Source organism: Cryptotermes secundus, unplaced genomic scaffold, assembly GCF_002891405.2.
Source record: "Cryptotermes secundus unplaced genomic scaffold, Csec_1.0 scaffold259, whole genome shotgun sequence".
Taxonomy (NCBI): Eukaryota; Metazoa; Arthropoda; class Insecta; order Blattodea; family Kalotermitidae; genus Cryptotermes; species Cryptotermes secundus.
The window spans coordinates 213,891-228,212 of record NW_019742445.1 but is presented as its reverse complement, the minus strand read 5'-3'; the positions used below and the strand labels follow the sequence as shown (position 1 = coordinate 228,212).

The 14,322-nt window shown below is 41.3% G+C and overlaps 1 long non-coding RNA gene across 1 annotated transcript; it reads right to left on the bottom strand.

Annotated features, from left to right (window-relative positions):
* Positions 1–8,290: 8,290 nt before the first annotated feature.
* LOC111873145 lies at positions 8,291–14,270 on the bottom strand. The gene is made up of 3 exons (XR_002844357.2): positions 14,189–14,270; positions 13,114–13,598; positions 8,291–10,224 (listed from the first exon to the last, which is right to left on the bottom strand). It is a non-coding gene; the product is annotated as an uncharacterized LOC111873145 (long non-coding RNA).
* Between the last annotated feature and the right edge of the window lie 52 nt (positions 14,271–14,322).

The following is a 14,322-nucleotide window of genomic DNA, read 5'->3' as shown; positions in this document are numbered from 1 at the left end:
CCCCTGCTTGCATTTCCAATGGCGTTGACATTTCGCCTTCGACCGAGACACTGAATTTAGGTTTAAAAAGAAAGGACCCAATAGGTTTGGTCAAACTGTCCGAGAATTCCAAATTTGATAACTTATACAGCAATACTGAGTGCCACGTGGTATCAAAGGCATTTTCGATGACAAGAACACTGCAGCTGTAGGTATTTTATTGTTGAAATTAAGAATCACATGATCTGCCAGCCTCATACATTGCAGTGTCGTGCTGTGGAGTGCACGGAAACCAAACTGGTATGCGATGAGCAGGCCTCTTTCTTCAATATGTTTTTGGAGGAAATTCAAAATTGCTTTTTCGAATAGTTTTCCTGTTGTGGACAGGGGGCTGATCTAACGTAAATTTTGAGAGAATTTCGGATCTTTACCGGGTTTAGGTAAAAATATTTTTGCTTCCTTCCAAGTATTTGGATAAAGAGAGCCGAAGACAATGATTGAATAAATGAGTTAGGTGAACCAATGGTCGCCTTGGATGGTGCCTGAGGCATTCCCTTGTGATTCCGTCAATTCCACATTCCTTTTTTAATTTGAGGAATAATGATAATGGGTACTATACAGTAGGATATACTGATGACATAGCAATCTTCATAAATGGAAAATTTATTTGGGCCGTATGAGAGCCTCTTCAAAGAGCTCTGTACATGGTCAAAGGATGGTGTGAAAGAACAGGTCTTTCCATCAATCCCAATAAGATGGTATTTATACCTTTTACTAGGAAGACAAATATAAAGGTTCTTAAGGAACCGACTCTCTTCAATAAAACAATCCAGCTTAAAGCTCTCAAGAAACGAGAGACTGAAGTCAGGTTGAATTGGGAGTCAGGAATGAAATTCAACTGAAATTGAGTTGGCGGACTCAGAAGTCACTTGGGGAAGGAAGGAGTTGATTGATTGAGTCGGTTATTTAGGATACTTTGGAGAGGAGAGATTGAGGAGTTACGTTGATTCATCAAGTTCTTAGGCTATTCGGAGAGTAATTGAGATTTGGTCCGTAGTCTTTGATTCAGGCGCTGTGAAATTGATCACTGGCTTACCGAAGGAGTTTTGAATTATCTAGAGTGATCATAGAGTTGGAGTGTGTGTGCGCTTAAACATTGAGTGGTGGGGGTGGTGCATCCGAGGTAGGGGCCGTCCCACCTGCAGGCGAAATGACGGAACCGACCTTGGCCGAAACGCGGTGAAAAGCGATAGTGGATTCCTTTGAGAGGAATCATTAAAACCTGAAAACTAAGAACCCTGATTGCCAGGAAGAGGCAGAATTACTAGGGAAAGGCTTACAAACAATATGGCAGCTTATCCACACATCGCCATCCATAAATGGAAACGGCGGAGTATGGAATCAGCTCATAGCGAAATACGAGGCTGAAAGGATAGTGCTCTGTAAGCACCTCGATGGTGCTTACGATTGACGGCAGTCAATTGTGTCACTAAATCAATCAGGCGATTGACCCGTAAAAAGGCACTAGAACGGTGGGAAACAAAAATAGGTAACGCTGAAGTCACGCCTCAGAATATATGGCCCATTGCGAAATCTCTCCTTAAGAGAGACGGACAAAGGGCACCAACTGCTATTCATGGTTTCATGGCCTAAAATTTCATCCTTCTGAAAAAGCCAACGAAATTGCCGACAGTTTGGAAATTCAGGTCATGTCACAGGATCTGAGCGACGAAAAACATGAAAGCGGGTGGAGGCTAGAGTTCAAGCTCTGCTGGAAACCGTTGATGAAAACCCCCTCTAAGGATCAGACCATGTGACGTTCAAAAGTTAATAAAATCCCTGAAATTAAAGAGGGCCTTTGGAATTGACGGCATCCCAAATGAATGCCTCAAGCACCTTCCAAGGCGAACATTGGTTCACCTAACTCATTTATTCAACCATTGTTTTCGGCTCTCTCATTTTCCAAATAATTGGAAGGAAGCGAAAATAATAACTTTACCTAAACTCAGTATATACCCGAAATTCCCTCAAAATTATGTCCGATGAGCCTCCTGTCCAAGACAGGAAAATTATTCGAGGAAGCAATTTTGAATTTCCTTTGTAATCATATTGAAGAAAGGGGCCTGCACAACGCAAGCCAGTTTTTATTTCGTGCACTCCACAGCACGACACTGCAATGTATGAGGTTGGCGGACCATTGACAATTTCAACAATAAAATATCTACGGCTGCATTGTTCTTGGACATCGAAAAAGCCTTTGATACCACGTGGCACCCAGGATTGCTGTATAAGTTACTAAAATTGGAATTCTTGAACCGTTTGACCAAACTTATTGGGTTCTTTCTTTCTAAACTTAAATTCATGGTCTCGGTCGAAGGCGAAATGTCAACGCCAAAGGAAATGCAAGCAGGAGTGCCACAAGGTTGTCCTTTCCCCTACTCTTTTCAACCTGTACATAAATGATGCCGCAAAACTCATAGTGTTCACCTGGCCCTCTTTGCCGACGACACCTGTATACATGCGACAGATGGGCAGGAGAGTTTTATTGTTAGAAAATTCCAGCGCTGTCTCAGCTCAAAGAGACATGGTGTGAGCGCTGGAAATAACAGATAATGAAGATAAAACTCAGGGAGCCTACTTCTCTCGTTGTCGTCAACCGCCTGAATCTTGTCTGACCCTAAATGGAAGAATTATTCCATTTGTAAATAGTGCAAAACATCTAGGTGTAATCTTCTATAAGAAAGTGTCATGGAGATTACACATAGAAGTGATCGAAACCAAGGCCTTCAGAACATTCATTAGAGTATATTCCCTATTCAAAAGTGAGCGATTGAGCACTAAAATTATACTGACCCTCAGTAAAGCTCTTGTTAGATCCGTAATGACTTATGCTAGTCCTGTCTGGGAGTTTGCGGCAGACACCCATCTAGTGAAATTGTAGAGCCTGTAAAACAAGGTTCTCTGCACCACTGGCAATTTTCCAATGCGCACACCCGTCCGCGAATTGCACGTGGCATTCAAAATTCCATACGTATATGATTACATAACAATCTTATGCAGGCACAAGCAGAAGTCATACAAAATCATGATAATGAGAATGTTCGCAACATCGGAAAAGGCGAAGCACGACACAGAAAGTATAAGTGGCTTAAACTTGGCGGCGGTCAGGCATACGACCGTTCAAGTGACTAGACTGCCGTGGTAGCTAATAATACTAGAAAAAAAGAGCATAATCAGCTGTACCTAGCCTCGACTAACAGAGGCCTTGTATATATTGGCCATTGAAATAAGGAATAAGTGTGTATATATAAATGTATGTAAATGGAGACAGTGGACTTATTAATACAGACTGACTGATAAATGACAGACCCGACCTCAAAGCCGACACCTGGCCCGAGTACTCTGGGATAAACTCCTAGGTTGAAGTACAAACAAGAATCATCTTTATGCCTCTGAGGACAACAGAAATGGACGTCGCGGAGGAGACAACCGACAAGGAACAACAGCAGTCATCTTGCAGCAGATCAGGTAGGCCGCCTCCCATGTATTAACCTCTACAAGAAACCTGATACAGTTCCAGAGGAATATCAAAGGCACTGTCAATGGCAATTTTGAGTTCCCCAACATCATAGCGGGACCAGAATTGTCAGGAAAGAAATTGTAGACTTTTCAGTCATCAAGAAATTTCTGGAGGGTAACAATCTTGCATATATTTCCTACTAGCCAATATCCGAAATTCACATCAAAGTTGTTATCCGTCACCTCCCGAAAAATACTGCAGAGGGGGATATCTCTGACGATATGGTGAGTCTGGGTTTTGACGTTATTAACGTCAAACAAATGACAACCAGTCGTCGCACACCTCCAGAAGGAGCAAGGACCATGAATCTTCCCTTGTTCCTTTTGACCCCACCAAGAACGGAAAATTCCCAAGAAATCTTGCGAGTGACCAACCTCTGCCACATTGCCATCAGGGTAGAGGTGTACAAAGCGCAAAACGGGCTTACACAGTGCTATAACTGTCAGCACGTCGGCCACGTTTGGGCAAACTGCAAGCAACCCCCCAAGTTGTTTCTGGTGCGGAGGTAGCCACCTACACAAGGAGTGCCCAGAAGGGGAGAACTCTGCCTCCAGCCCAGTATGTCGAAACTGCCGATTAACAGAAGGAGAAAAGCCGCATCCCGCCATTTATCGGGGTTGCAAATATGCCAAGGAGGAGCAACAGAAAATGAAAGCTCAGATAACGCCCAAAACAACCACAGGGAGGGTGTTCTCTTTCACCGTCGTCACTCCAGGTGTCTCCTTCGCGGCGGCACTTCGAGGCAGTACAGTAGAGCAGCAACAGCGCCCTCAGGAAAGCCATGTTCCGGTGGCTCCACCCCCAACAAGGAAGCAGATTATACCGGCCCTTGCACTGCAGAAGGAAACAGGTCAGTCAGTTCAGGCTCCTAATGTAAACAATCAACCTCTCGAGAATATGTTGAGAGTAATGACGGTAACACAGCAGATATTGACAGAGTTCAATGGTGCAGTGATTGAGGTGGACAAAATAATGGCCATTACAAAAATTGTATTAAACCTCATGAAACAAAATGATCACTAGAGTTCAGAGGCCCCTCAAAGTCATAGCATTCAATGCAAACATTATAATAATAATTATTATTATTATTATTATTATTATTATTATTATTATTATGACTATTATGTATTAACTCTGCTTTTATTGCATGATAATTTCAGGTTGAAGTTGATGAGCGCCTTCCATGTTTAAATGCTGATGGCAGTATGGAGTCCAGTCACCAAGGTGTTGATATTTGTTCAGAGGGGCAGGTGTCCCTCCTAATGGAACTACATCAGGGACATTCTAATGACAGAGATTTATCTTATTACACAGAGATTTATAACTATCTTGCTTCACAGGCCATGCCAGCAGGAGCTACTGAAAGCTACAAAAAGCTATTGAAGAAAAGAGCTTGTAATTATAAAGTAAGTGCAAGTTAATTTTTTGTTTATCACACTATTTCACTTGTGTGTAAATTGAAAATGATAAATCTGAATGGCATGAATTTGATATTAAAATATTAAGAAAATATGAGAGATTCACTTTGCAATGAACATATTCAATATATTATCCACTGTGTGAAATAACATTTCGGATCTGAGCTCTGAAATTCCAGAGCATAGTGTATGACATTTCCTGAGAGGCTGAACTAATTTGTTGCTGTGTAACTTCTATAGAATATTAAAGTAAACTTAAAAAAATCACTGATGAATTTCTGAAGGTTGGTATGAAAATTCCTGTGCAGGAAAGAATACCCTGTAGTCATTTTGCTGATAAAATATTGTCTAATGAAAATGAACTTTTTTGGGATACCCATGAAACTATTTAGGTTCATTAAAATGTGTTTAAACGAAATGTATAATAAAGTCCGTGTAGGTAAATATTTGTCTGATAAATTTCCTATTCAGAATGGTCTAAAACAAGGAGATGCTTTATTGCCACTCCTTTTCAACTTTGCCTTAGAATATGCAATTAGGAAGGTCCAGGGAAACCAGGTGGGACTGAAATTAAAAGGGACTCATCAGCTGTTGGTGCTGTGAGGTCAGCAAACAGCTGCAAGATCTAAACGTTGATGTGGCCTTGTTTTTAGAGACATATCTAAGACCGCATGAGAGGTTCTTCATTCCAAATTACCACTTTTATAGACTCGACCGCCACTTGTCAGAAAAGGAGGAACTGCGTTGCAATTAGAAAAGGCATTCCCCATAACCATGTAGACTTTAGCCTTCCGCCGAAGTACATCTGCCACGACTGTCACTAGACCTTGAGTTCTTTATCTCAGGATACGGGTGCTTCGGAGATGGGAGTTGAACACAATTCGGGGTTAATAATTCAGGGATCTCCAAAATACACCGTGTATTGAAGACCTAATTTTTAATTTCACACATGAATTAATCTTTATTTTATTCCTCCAAGCTTGCCGCTCCGTCACACTTATCCTTTGTACGTCAATTTGCCCCGAGTTCACTGACCATACACGTCACTCCCTAGCTACCATCCTGTAACTCCCTTTTCAACTGTCCACCACCACTCCCTGTAAACAACTGCCCTCTCTTTACCAGTACCCCAGTTGGCATAAAAAACGAGGAAAATTAGAAGAATGAAAAGAGAAAGACCAGGGTCGAGCCTAGCATCTGTCCTACATTCGTATTTTTCTAGATGTCCATAAACTCTCTTTAGGTCTTCAAGGAACACGATCAGAGAACCCAAGACCCCTTCTGGCCGGTCTCGCACAAGGTCAGTTCATGAGTTCACGATACTGGGAGCAAACAGGCGACGTTAGGGACAATAGTGACATCCTAGGCCTATGGGAGGACAATTGCTGATTTACAACTAGACGGTTCCGGGATGGAATCTTGCCGGAAGAACCTCTCTCTCGCGGACCGGCGATTTAGATATTTAACCTTTAAATATAATTTTAAGTATAAATTCTTGTTCTACTTACATGATTTTTGGACACCAGCTTTATAAGTTGTCTGTCTTCCCATCTGCGTCATCTAACAGAATGTTGCCTTCGTGTGGAATTCTTGGAATCATCTGGAAATGCAGAGTCCGACGTCACACTTCACGCACTTTGTCCGGACGGTTCTTCGTTTCCCACGCGAAGAGCACACACGACACCTCAACTGCGAAGTAGAGGAAGTCGACCAGTGATGTGGTTTGGCACCCTCTAATCGAGATATCTCCGATGAAACGGCAGGGGTTCGACCTCTGGGCCGTTGAGGGCGAGGTGGACCCCTTCCAGCATTTTCCGCACAAGAGTGAGACGAAATTCTCTGTGTGACAACAGGATATAACTGTTCAGATCCAGGAGATGGAAAAATAGTTTATTTGTCCATTTCCAGGTTCGACGATAGATGCTATAACTGTTTGCCACAGTTTGCCCACAGCTCCACCTAAATAATTATTCACACTCCTCTTGATATGCTGGTGTGGTGGTCCCCAGGTTGCTGACCAAGATGATGGTTCTTCGTCGAAATCAACAGCCAGTGATGTGGTTTGGTCTCCTCTAATCGAGATATCTCTGATGAAACTGCAGGGGTTCGACCCCTGGGCTGTTGAGGGCGAAGTGGACCCCTCCAGCATATTCCGCACAAGAGCGAGACGAAATTCTCTGTGTGACAACAGGATGTAACTGTCAGATCCAGGAGATGGAAAAATAGTTTATTTGTCCATTTCCAGATTCGACGACAGATGCTATAACTGTTTGCCACAGTATGCCCACAGCTCCACCTGAATAATTATGCACACTCCTCTTGCCATGCTGGTGTGGTGGTCCCCAGGTTGCCGACCAAGATGATGGTTCTTCGTCGAAATCAATTTCTGATTCACTTTCCTCAACACCACTCTCAGAATTGTCGGTACAACAATCTGATTCGGAGTCATTTATGAGATGAAGTATGTCCGAGTCTTCCAAACGAGACGACGCAATGGTTGGTTCACAACTTCGCAGAATGCTAACCTTGACTGTTCTGACGCGGTGGGCAGTTTTGTAAGGACGCTAACCTTGAAAGTTCTTATAAACTAACACCAGCAGTGTCAGAACAGAGAACATGTTGTGTAGCTATAAGCGATAATAAACAATCAGGGTTTTTATAAACGAATAGATACTCGCCCACATCTCTGCATACCGAAAGAACGTACGTGAATAAAAATTGAGAAATGCAAGACTAAACATCGGCTAGATTAGCATCAGCTGTGTTGCCACATCAGCCGCATTCATACTTGCAAGAACTGAATGAATTCTTGTAGACAGACGACAAATTGGGGAATTTTTTAGTTGGAATCAGTCTAAAAATTTTTACACACTTTATAAAGTCTTTAAATTACAATATCTGATTCTACATTCTTTCTAGAAAAAAAAGCAGCATTTATTTGGTTCGTTTATCACAAAAATTGTAGAAATCACAGCAATTTTATTAAATAATTACAATTTTTATTGCTTTATAATCGCGGGCATTTAAATTAAATCAGTCCCGCAGCCATTACCGGAATTTAAAGGGCCGTCCCTTAAATCACCCTGGGGATCGGCATGTTTAAACCTACTATCCTAACTTGTGCGCTGTTCACTTTAAAATTTAATATAAAATCTCCTAATTAATTTTATGAACTAAAATTTTTGGAGAACACTTACCAATGCTCCTAGAAGTGCTTGAGAGTGTGATATTTCTGGAACCATCCCCCTTTGTGAATTGGCATTACACAGAACTTGCACATGTAGACAGTCATACTTCTTTTGTTATTTACTGCGCAAACACAGCACTGCCTAGAAGGATACTTCCCCTTGGCATGTTCGCACTTCACAATTTTCATAAAAAGTGAGGTTGTGAATTCTTAACTTTGCCATAATCAGAATATTCCTCATTAATCACCAGTCTGCGTGGAAATATGTTCACTGCCTGTGGCCACAATTTTTTGTTCGCTCCTGCCACAGTCTCTACCAAAGTCACTATCACTTGAATGTATCACTTACAATTCACCAATATACTGAAAATGAAAACGTCAGTATTAACTTACCCATAATCTGCATATTCCTAATGAATCGTTAGTCTGGGTGGAAACATGTTCACTGTCTGTGGCCACAATTTTTTGTTCGCCCCTGCCACACTCACTATCAGAGTCACTATCACATTTATAGTAGAACAAGTCAGATATTTCTTGTTTTCCGAGAAAACGCTCTGACTTCAACCTCTTCAGAACTTTATCCATTTTGCACTAGTAACTTCCTGCCCGGTGCATGCAGCTGGAAGATGAACAAAGGCATTTTCTTTTGGAGTGAGAAAGGAAAACAGTTGGGTCATAAACAGCAGGTTCATGTTACTGACTTCGAAGCAAACATTCAAGAGGTCTATCACGCAGCAGTCATGTGTCTGCCTGGCGCCAGTGCAAGGTATAATTAAATCTACTGGGCTACTTAGCTCTTTTCTTATCTTGTTTGCCAATAGCTCGCAAACTTTCATGTCCACAAAGTGTTAAAGATACAAGGCAGAATGAACTCTGACCATCTTCTGACAATGATGTTCTAATATACTGAGAAGGAAACAGGTCTCCAAAGCAAGGAAGTGATGGAGCTGAAGATCAGATTTGGTTTCTTGTATGTAATCTGACTGTAGGTGACAATGTTACCAAAAAATTACTCAGTACCAAAGGTTTGAGACAAGAGCATATGAAGGTATGGTGGTTGCAGTTGCTTGTCACCAGGGTTCCTTTCTCCAACTTACGAAACATCTGTTGAAGTCATGTTAGCAGTTGGCATATATTATTCTAGTAATTCAATAACTGCTCCCTGCCGATTTTCAGGGCTAGTATGGGCAGGATATTACAAGGCAAATATGAAGAAGCATTACTTTCCTAACGACTTACTGATGTGTAAGTATCTTCAGCTTCCTCTCAGTGGTCCTCTGTCTGGCTGCTTCAGTCATCAACCTGTCTGTTTGCTTACACCATCAAGGAATGTAAATTCTTGTGAGACATCTCACAATACCGTCCACTATTCATCGGTACTGAGATGAACAACCAGTACACCTAATCCACTCCAAGTCAATGGTGCTCTTAATGGCAGCTGTGATATGCAGCAACATGAATTGAAGTGCCTTCCATCGTAAACTCCATTATATTTACAGCGTATCAGCAATCTCCAGACCAATGTCTCAGAAGGACATGTGAGAGACTGTTCTGTATCCCTGTACTCCTTGAAATATATGAAGAAATTGGCTCATAGCAGCACTTCAGATATCAGGCATGTCTTGCATGCATCATAGCTGACACCACAAAGCACCTGTCTGGCAATGGAACCACTGACATAGGCTACTGAGACCACTTCCATGTCACCAGTATGTACTGAAGCAACAATTTTCCTTTTGTACTTGTTCAGTTACATGGAAACTCTTAGGAACATCATCAGGGGTTTCCTTGCCATGACTTATGGACGGATTTAGTGAAGAAACATCAGGTGCCCTGAACAATGACTGTAGGTTACCCAGAACAGTAGCACCATCATACTCCCAAACAGTTCCACAAAGACCTCTGATAGCAAGTGCATTGATAATGTTAGTCTTCAGGGCATCTACAAAATGTTCCACAGTAGGATTATTGTCCAAACCAGACTATGAACGAATAGCTCCAAATGTGTTCATAAGGTGATCATCAAACAGCTCTTGTCAGGTATTCACCACAACACCCTCCTGAAAGAACATTAAAAATAAAATCAGTGGGCTTCCTTACATGATGGACTACCATACTTTTCCAGATTTGAAAATAACACACTTTACTTTGGGACTGCCATTTTAAAGATTTTGTATATTGAATTAAATTATTGCTCATAGCAAAGTCTTTACCATCTTATTCTGTTATAAATCATATTACTGATAGTGTGTTCTGCTTTTCAAATGTTTTGAATTACCATAAAATCGTTTGACATATTCCATGTAACTTGTGTATTGATAAGAGTGTATTGTTGCATCCTGTTGCACTCTTCCATTTTATTACAAATCTTATTTTACAGTCTTATGTGAAACTATTTATTAACTTTAAGTTTAAAATTTAAAACTTAAAAAGCTGCAAATAAGACAGTAAAATAAGATTTATCATAAAACTAGCTGTACCCGGCCACGCGTTGCTGTTGCAGATCGAGTGAATACAAAAATTCTGTTGGATAATTAACCGCTTCACCTGCTTCCACAACAGTGTCGACGGACTTGTATGTGACTGCCTCGCAGTGAATATTAGACTGAATGATATTGTTAAGTTCGTAGACATCTTTGTTCTTGGCCGCAAGAATAGCTCCTTCACTCAGCCAATCGTGATTCTTATAATTGGTTTGAATATTGGGAAATACTTTTTCAACCAATTCTTTTTTTGACGTCACTAAATTGCAGAAGTTATGAAGCAATGAAATTCGTCCTGAGGTCAGATCAACCGGCACCTTTCCATTCCCAATTTCCAGCAAATGATGTGAGAATATCTCAGCTGATCGATCGTTCTGCAGCTGGACACGCATGTTTGTAGTTAATTTTAACGTCTTTACGTGTCGTCACAAAGTAGTGTATTTCAGGCAAGCATTTATTTCGTCCGCTGGTGTCGATCGAGGAATTACAGGTAATGTTTGCCTGAAATCTACTGCAAGCAATATTAATGCGTTCCCAAATGGTCTGACGTTTCCATGCAAATCTTGCAATGATCGATGAAGTGCCTCGAGCGATTTTTTGTGCTCCATTGTGCATTCATCCCAAACAATAAGTCTGCATTTCTGCAATACCCTTCCCATGCCTGCTCCTTTGGAAATGTTGCACGTGGGAGTTTCAATGAATTGCATGTTCAATGGCAATTTCAAAGCGGAATGAGCAGTTCTTCCACCTGGTAGCAATGTCGCAGCTATTCCGGACGACGCAAGAGCTAAGGCTATGTCATTTTGGGATCGAATTGCTGCCAGAATCAATCTACTTAGGAACATTTTCCAGTTCCTCCTGGCGCATCTAAGAAGAAGATTTCTGAAACCCCGTTATTGACAGTTTGCATTATTTGATCGTAAATGCCTTTTTGCTCAAGCGTTAGCTTAGGAATATTTGATTGCACATACGACAAAAGATCACCCGTGTTGTAATTTTGTTCACGACGCAATTCTACATTGAACGAAGCAGCAGCAGATCGATTCGGTGATGGCATTCCCAATCGATTGAGAATTTTGTTCGCGATTTCTAAGCACAAATCTTCATGGTACGGCCTGAGTGCAGCGGGGCGTGGGCAACTTATGGCAGGGACAGCAGCGGGCCGCTGCTGTGTCCTCAGTGCACCTCTAGCGTTCAGCGGTTATATCCTCAAAAGACATCTTCCAAACGCTCCAAATGCTACTGAAACACAAACTGGTTTGACATACACGCTGCACGCTCCTCTGCACGCTAGTACAACATGCTGCCCGCTCCGCTCAAAACGCTCCGTCCCAGGACACGCCAATATATTCAAATGGGTTTGTGATGCACGCTGCACGCCTCGCCCCGCCAAACGCTCCTAGCCCCGCTGCACTCAGGCCGTACCCTCAATCATTATCAACGCTTCTTTGCAGATTTCTGTTGTGAAAGCCATGTTCATGTTGGAATTTTCTTTGCGTATTCGACGGAAAATATCTTCAGCCATGTGCTATTTTTATTTCTCCCATAACTCTGTTGGAGATGAAGGAAAGCAGGCGGTCAATATGATTGCAAACAATGCACGAATTTGATGTGGCTGTGACCTGTTGCACGCGTCAGTAATGCATGTAGCGTGTTTGGGTATGTCACGCTACAAATAGCTTTACGCCGTATTAATTATAGCGAATCTTTATTGTAATTCACTTGCACACTTTACAATTATCGCCACTTGCAATATTAGAGTTACTGGTTACACAATCTCTCGGCCAATACTTCTGTACCTCTTGGCGTCTAGGTTCCAAGCTTCTTCAGCGGCAGCTATTCCAAGACTGACTGGGTGAATGAATTCAACCCCCTTTTAAACCCTCGGCCGCTGCTATGCAAATGAGCCTTTGTCATAACTGCGGAAACGCTGCTTTATTGATTCCGCGATTCCTACGCAACGACCCATTGTTATTGCGTTGTCTCTGTTGGAACGCTCCGTATATTCTTCGTAACCGTGGTGATTCGATACAGTATCGCTATTGTTACTTCCTATGCAACGATCTGTTCTAGCGTTTCCATAGGGGAGACTCTTCTGAATTCCAAATTCCAATTCTGTTTTTCAAAAGAATCATGTTTTTACCTGTCACAGGTGTGACATCTATATAATAGGTATATAAAAACACGCACGCATTCGTATGCAACGTTGTGCCAACATTTCGAAGCAATCGGTGAAGAACTTTCGGAGATTTAAGATCGGTAACAAACGAACAGTTGCATTTTTATTTATATAGATTGTATATTGACGTAAAGTTTCATAAGTAATGGATGATTATAATAAGGACGTCTGTTTGATCACAACTGGGTTATCGGATCAGTCACTTCGAAAGTTGGCTCTCATTATTCTCCTAGCCACTTCTTTCATAACGGAACATAATTCATAGTATAGAGTGCAATGTTCCTTACCTGTAGCCAATACAGTGTTGTGGCTTGCTGCAATGATTGATATGCCTGAGGTCCCCATCAGAAGCATTTATATTTACAGGGCTTAGGTAAAACAAGGTTTCTTTCACTGCAAAAGTTTGTGGCTGCTGTTGGTAATGGTTGCACTGCAGACATTTTAAAGGAAGTGGAAGGACCATGTGCATGGATAGGAACGATAGGAATATGTGTTACAGGGGATGGTACCAGTGTCTTGTTGTAGGTGGTGGGAAAAACAACATGAGCAGTCTTTGTGAGGTAAGGGATTCAAGGAAGGGACAGGAGGTTGTGGGAATTACTGTGAAGCAGAATCTGAGCCACATGGAACTGCCACTTTGTTCAGTTATACCCTTTCAGCTGTAGTGAAATCACTTTCCAGGAAATGTCTGCTGCACAAATATTTACTGTAAAGCATTCTAGCAGAATCAATAGTGCAAGGTATTCCAACTTTTCCTGTCCATACCGCAGCCCTGTAAAAGTAGAACAAATAGTCTCAAAACCTAGAAATAATTCTTCAGTAAACAGTACAAACTTGGTACACATTTTGGGGTTATGTTTGAATAAATTGAACACAGGCATGTACTAAACTCAATTTATTCATTGGATTAAGCAACACATAATAAAGTAATTACACCATGAATTAAAAGAGACATGCCGTGCTGGATCCTTTGCAAAGTTGGTGGATTTCATTCCTTTCCTGCTGGATGAGAAGCACCCAGCAGCACTACAGGTTTTTGTTTTCATTTTTATGATGCAAGAAGAAATACGAAAATTATAACCCCATCATGATACTCTTAGAACTCCTTCACATTCTACAGACAATCTTTGGGCTAAACCGAAAGTTGCAGAACATATCATAAAACAAATATCGTTTAGATGACAGTTCATCATAACCTAAAAATTTTGGGCTGGAAAGAATTCTATATATTTCTAATTTCATTTGTGGTAGTAAGCATAATATTCATATACACAAGTAATATGTTTAATATTGTGATGTAACTTCGTTCTCAAATGTCTATTTCCGTTTCGCAACCACATCAAAACAAAATTCATACTTAACAATTTGCATATTATGAACTGCCATAACTGCATATAATTGCGGAAATTCAAATTGGTTTGTGTAGGCTCCCTGATTGGTCGATATCTGTGTGTAGTATCTGCCTCCACACGCTCCACACATAGAAGCAGTAGTTA